Here is a 7,099-nt window from a genome sequence, read left to right on the forward strand (position 1 = left end):
ATTAACTCCTCGCTTCGGAAGTTATCCGGGGATCCGAAGACCACTTCCAGTGTAACTGAACCTGTACAATTTGCTTCTACACCTGGTATGACGCCTTTAAAGGTCGTCTTGGTAGGTTTAATCCTTGAGGGGTCTATGCCCATTTTGCGCACCGTGTCCTGATAAAGCAGGTTTAGGCTGCTGCCGCCGTCCATCAGGACTCTGGTGAGATGAAATCCATCGACGATTGGGTCTAGAACCAATCCGGCGAACCCGCCATGGCGAATGCTGGTGGGGTGGTCCCTTCGGTCAAAGGTGATCGGGCAAGAGGACCATGGATTGAACTTCGGGGCAACTGGCTCCATCGCGTATACATCCCTGAGTGCACGCTTCCGCTCCCTTTTGGGTATGTGCGTGGCATATATCATGTTCACCGTCCGCACCTGTGGGGGGAAACCCTTCCGTCCTCTATTGTTCGGCGGTCGGGTCTCTTCCTCGTCGTCGCTATGTAGCCCCTTGTCGCTATTTTCGGCAATTAACTTGCCTGCCTGCTTGAACACTCAACAGTCCCTATTGGTGTTGTTAGCTGGCTTTTCAGGGGTGCCATGTATCTGGCACAAGCGGTCGAGAATTCGTTCCAAATTGGACGGACCCTGAGTTGTTCTTTTGAATGGCTTTTTCCGTTGACCGGGTTTAGAGCCTCTGAATCCGGCATTGACTGCCGTATCCTCACTGTTATCGCCGTTAATGCGGCGTTTGTTTTTGTTGCGACGCGACCTGCCACTACGGTCCTTGATATCCGGACTGCCAAAATTTTTGTTGAGGTTGTTGCTGTGTGCTAGCCAGCTGTCCTCACCCGCACAGAAGCGGGTCATGAGTGATGTAAGGGCTGCCATGGATTTCGGCTTTTCCTGTCCCAGGTGCCGGGCAAGCCACTCGTCTCGGATGTTATGCTTGAAGGCCGCGAGGGCCTCAGCATCCGGACAGTCGACGATTTGTTTTTTCTTGGTTAAGAACCGTGTTCAGAATTGTCTGGCCGATTCGTCTGGCTACTGAATTATGTGGTTTAGGTCATCTGCATCTGGTGGTCGCACGTACATGCCTTGGAAGTTATCGAGGAATGCGTCTTCCAGGTCCTCCCAACTCCCGATTGACTCTGCTGGCAAGCTGTTAAGCCAGTGCCGGGCTGGTCCTTTAAGTTTGAGTGGGAGATATTTGATGGCGTGGAGATCGTCTCCGCGGGCCATGTGGATGTGGAGGAGATAGTCCTCGATCCAGACCGTGGGGTCTGTTGTGCCATCATAAGATTCAATATTGACGGGTTTAAACCCTTTTGGGATTTGATGATCCATTACCTCATCTTTGAAGCATAGTGGGTGTGCGGCGCTTCTGTACTGGGCGATATCGCGACGGAACTCAAAAGAGCTTTGTCTGTTGTGTTCGGCCCGGCCGGACTTACTGTGTCCGGGGTGACGGTGATCGTCACATATCGTGGGGTGCCCACGTGATCCATAGATCGATCTTGATTGTCTTGCCTTATCCTCCATTATGTCTCGCATGTCCGGAGTGTTCCCCTGTGGCCTTATGCTTTTCGAGCAATGCCGGGGTACGGGTCTAGTGAAGGGCCTTGAGGCCTCTCTGTCGCGACCACGGGGTGGTCAATCTGCCGTATTGTCTCCTGGTGAGTTCATGCTCTTCGGCCGCGAGGACTTCGGTCCATCTGTCGGCTAGCAGATCTTGATCATCTCTAAGCTGCTGCTGCTTTTTCTTGAGGCTGTTTGCCGTGGCCATAAGCCTGCGTTTGAAACGCTCCTGTTCGACGGGATCCTCAGGCATGACGAATTCGTCGTCGTCGAGGCTTGCCTCGTCTCCGGAGGGAGGCATATATTCTTCTACCTCTTCTTCGGCCGCTCTCTCATGAGGGCTGGCGTCCCCCTCCTCCTGTGCTGGATCTTGCTGGAGTGGGTTGTCTTCGGCGCTATCCGGTGTATTATTGTCTCCGGTGCCGGAATCCTCATTCTTGCTATGGCGGGATTTAGAGCGGCGCCGCTGACGCCGACGCTTGGGCTGTTTCTTGGAGGGGTCATCCTCCGCTATTCCTTCGCTGTTCCCATCCTTTGGGATATCCACCATGTATATGTCGTATGAAGAGGTGGCTTTCCAGTGCCCGATGGGCGCTGGTTCTTGGTCGTCTCCGGCATCGTCGTCCATACCGTCGATATCCTCAGAGTCGTAATCTAGCATGTCGGTTAGATCGTCAACAGTGGCTACCAAGTGGGTGGTGGGTGGGCTCTGAATTTCCTCGTCATCCGCATCCCAACCGTCCTGGCCGCAGTCCGGCCAGGCCTCTCCTGATAACGAGAGGTACTTTAGCAAACTCAAGATGTCTCCAAAAGGTGAGCGTTGAAAGATGTCCGCCGCGGTGAACTCCATGATCGGCGCCCAATCGGATTCGACTGGAGGGGGCGCGGGAGGTCCGGAGTCCGGCAAGGAGTCCGACACCTCGAAGTCACGAGCTTCATGGGGGACAAGATAGGTGTTCGGCTCTATCGCCGTAGAGGTTGCAGCCCCCGAGGCGGTGTCTAGCCATCCATCCTTGGTCTGCGCAGCCGGCTCCGAGTCGAAGATCGGAGCGGGTTCGAGTGCGGCCTCCAGGGTACTGTCCGGCTGCAGAGCTAAATCATGCCCATCGTGACAGTACGTCACGCTCGGCTGTGGCTCGAATCCGTCGAGGATCAAGTCCCCGTGGATGTCAGCCGTGAAGTTCAAACTTCCAAATCTGACCTGACGGCCAGGGGCGTAGCCTTCGATCTGCTCCAGCTGGCCAAGCGAATTGGCCCACAGTGCGAAGCCGCCGAATACGAAGATCTGGCCGGGGAGGAAGGTCTCACCCTGGACTACATCGTCGTTGATGATCGAAGAAGCCATCGAGCCTATCGGTGACGACACAGAGGAACTCTCAATGAAAGCACCAATGTCGGTGTCAAAACCGGCAGATCTCGGGTAGGGGGTCCCGAACTGTGCGTCTAGGCAGATGGTAACAGGAGACGAGGGACACAATGTTTTTACCCAGGTTCGGGCCCTCTTGATGGAGGTAAAACCCTACGTCCTGCTTGATTAATATTGATGATGTGTGTTACAAGAGTAGATCTACCACGAGATCAAGGAGGCTAAACCCTAGAAGCTAGCCTATGGTATGATTGTTGTTCGTCCTATGGACTAAAGCCATCCGGTTTATATAGACACCGGAGAGGGCTAGGGTTACACAGAGTCGGTTACAATGGTAGGAGATCTACATATCCGTATCGCCAGGCTTGCCTTCCACGCCAAGGAAAGTCCCATCCGGACACGGGACGAAGTCTTCAATCTTGTATCTTCATAGTCTTGGAGTCCGGCCGATGATGGTAGTTCGGCTATCCGGACACCCCCTAGTCCGGGACTCCCTCAATTGACAACCCCTTTATTGTGTTGGTTGCGAGTTCTTTGTTTGTTTGTGTAGGTGCGTGGGACTTTTGAGGAGCCTCCTACTAGATTGATATCTTGGTTCTCAAAAACGGAGGGAAATACTTATGCTACTATTGCTGCATCACCCTTTCCTCTTCAAGGAAATCCAACGCAAACTCAAGATATAGCAACTGACGTCTTGCTTTCGTCTGGAAGAGATTGGCGAGGCTTCAGGAGCTGGAACTGACCGCTCCAATGGTGGTGAAGGAATTCGTCAGGCAGCACATCGCTCCCCTCCAGCGCCATTCTTGCCCAATGCGGCACTTCACATGCGTCGAAGATCCGATGAGGCTGCAGAGGCCATCATTGACTGCTGGAACCTTGAGGATGGTGCTCAAACTCCTGATGGGCGAGCCCGAGTCTGCTGAGGGTGGCTTCCTTCTCTATCTGTGATCGAACAAGGCGGCCTTCATTGGGCAGATGCCTCTGTTCGACGAGTGGGGGTTGCTTACAGAGGGCCTTGAGGGGTCCCGCGAGAACCCCGTATTTGTGGCTCCTCTCCTGATCGATCCTGCCGCGTGCGCCCCGAGTATGGAAGCAGGGGGGGCACACCTCCAGCAGCTATCGAGGGCTCCTCCGGAGGCCTGGCGCCGATAGAGGCCCTGGAGGCCAAGGCTCCTGAGGCCCTAGAAGGGGTTGCCGCAGAGTCGACACGACCCCAAGCTCTGGAGGCAGAGGCCTCTGATGCCCGGGGTGATGGCTCCAGAGTGGCTGCTGACGGCGAGGAGCCCACCAATGGCATCGGAGCCATAAGCTAGGAGATCTCGTCGGGCGCCCCTGCTCTCGGGGTCCCTGCCCCGGCTGCCCTGCCGAGCGCTCCTCCTCCCGAGGATTGCCCGTCGGGGTCTGGTCGGCCCCGCCTGTGCCTTGAGTCGCTCCTGAAGAGGAAGAGGTCCCCGTGCCGCAGCGATGGCACCCGTCGGCCGCTGAAGCTGAGGAGATACATAGCTGCCGTTGAGTAAGTATCTTTGCTCTTGATCCCTTGCGCGCCTTGTTTTCTCACGATTGGGGTCTTGTAGGGCTCCCATGAAGGCGGAACCTCGGGAAGCAGACGTCCCTAAGGATTCCAGCTTGACGCCCGCACGCAGCTGATACGTCTCCAACGTATCTATAATTTTTGTTTGTTCCATGCTATTATTTTACCCGTTTTGGATGTTTATGGGCTTTACTCTACACTTTTGTATCATTTTTGGGACTAACCTACTAACCGGAGGTCTAGCCCGAATTGCTGTTTTTTTGCCTATTTATGTGTTCCGAAGAAAAGGAATATCAAACGGAGTCCAAACGGAATGAAACCTTCGGGAGAGATCTTTTTGGAACAAACGCAATCCAGGGGACTTGGAGTGGACGTCAAGCAACAAGCAAGGCGTCCACGAGGGTGCCCGGCGCGCCCTGACCCTCGTGGGCCCTGAGGGAGTCCTGGACTAGGGGGTGTCCGGATAGCCGAACTATCATCATTGGCCGGACTCCAAGACTATGAAGATACAAGATTGAAGACTTCGTCCCATGTCCGGATGGGACTTTCCTTGGCGTGGAAGGCAAGCTTGGCGATACGGATATGTAGATCTCCTACCATTGTAACCGACTCTGTGTAACCCTAGCCCTCTCCGGTGTCTATATAAACCGGATGGTGTTAGTCCGTAGGACGAACAACAATCATACCATAGGCTAGCCTCTAGGGTTTAGCCTCCTTGATCTCGTGGTAGATCCACTCTTGTAACACACATCATCAATATTAATCAAGCAGGACGTAGGGTTTTACCTCCATCAAGAGGGCCCGAACCTGGGTAAGACATCCTGTCGCTTGTCTCCTGTTACCATCCGCCTAGACGCACAGTTTGGGACCCCCTACCCGAGATCCGCCGGTTTTGACACCGACATTGGTGCTTTCATTGAGAGTTCCTCAGTGTTGTCACCGATAGGCTCGATGGCTTCTTTGATCATCAACAACAACGCAGTCCAGGGTGAGACCTTCCTCTCCAGACAGATCTTCGTATTCGGCGGCTTCGCACTGCGGGCCAATTTGCTTGGCCATCTGGAGCAGATCGAAAGCTACGCCCCTAGCCGTCAGGTCAGATTTGGAAGTTTGAACTTCACGGCTGACATCCGCGGGGACTTGATCCTCGATGGATTCGAGCCGCAGCCAAGCGTGCCGCACTGTCACGATGGGCATGATTTAGCTCTGCAGCCGGACAGTATCCTGGAGGACGCACTCGAGTCTGCTCTGATCTTCAATTCGGAGCCGGCTGCGCAGATCGAGAACGGATGGCTAGACACCGCCTCGGGGGCTGCAACCTCTACGGCGATAGAGCCGAACACTGATCTTGTCCCTCGTGAAGCCCGTGACTCCGAGGTGCCGGACTCCTCGCCGGACTCGAGCCTCCCACGCCCCCTCCAATCGAATCCGGTTGGGCGCCGATCATGGAGTTCACCGCCGCGGACATCTTTCAACACTCACCTTTCGGCGACATCTTGAGTTCGCTAAAGTATCTCTCGTTATCAGGAGAGCCCTGGCCGGACTGCGGTCAGAACGGTTGGGATGCGGACGACGAAGAAATTCAACGCCCACCCACCACTCACTTAGTAGCCACTGTCGACGATCTAACCGACATGCTAGACTTCGACTCCGAAGACATCGACGGTATGGACGACGATGCCGGAGACGACCAAGAACCAGCGCCTATCGGGCACTGGAAAGCCACCCCAACTCACGACGTATACATGGTGGATACACCAAAAGGAAGCGATAATGAGGAACAACGGGACGTGGCGAAGGACAACTCCCCCAACAAACAACCAAAACAGCGACGCAAGCGCCGCCCGAAGTCCCGCCTCGATAAAAACGGCACCCATACGAACCCGGCCCTAGAGCAGGGCGAAGCAGTGGACGGCGAACATGCCACCAAGCAACCATCCGAATATGATGAACTGGACAAGCAACCCATCCCTGACGAAAACAAGAGCCTAGACGATCTCACGCCGAACACATCACCAGAGGATAAGAACCTTCATAAAAGGCTCGTCGCTACTGCTAGAAGTTTGAAGAAGCAAAAGCGGAAGCTCAAAACAGCAGAGGACGCACTCAGAATGAGATGGAGCAAAGTACTCAATACCGCAGATAAATATGACGCTAGTCGCCAGGCAAAGAGCTACCCAAAGCGCAAGCTGTTGCCCGAATTCGACGAGGAGGCCTTAGAGCCCCCACAGTCAAAAAAGAAAGAGGCCGCCTGGCTGGATAGACGACCAGATGACAGGCTAAGAGCAGCAAGGGGCTCCGCACACAAGCCGGCACACGATCAGCATAAAGATCCTCGGAAAAAGGATGACCCGGTCAATTCTATCTATGGGCAAAAAAAGAAGACTCCAGGAAGCAACACAACCCGCCGAGTGTTTGAAGACAACGGCACACCTAAATACAGGGGCGCCGCACACCCACTATGTTTCACCGACGAGGTACTGGATCATGAATTTCCAGCGGGATTCAAACCCGTAAACATAGAGGCAGATGACGGAACAACAGACCCTGGAGTCTGGATTGAGGATTATATCCTACACAGACATATGGCCAGAGGAGACGATCTCCATGCCATAAAATACCTACCCCTCAAGCTCAAAG

Source organism: Triticum dicoccoides, chromosome 6B, assembly GCF_002162155.2.
Source record: "Triticum dicoccoides isolate Atlit2015 ecotype Zavitan chromosome 6B, WEW_v2.0, whole genome shotgun sequence".
Lineage (NCBI taxonomy): Eukaryota > Viridiplantae > Streptophyta > Magnoliopsida > Poales > Poaceae > Triticum > Triticum dicoccoides.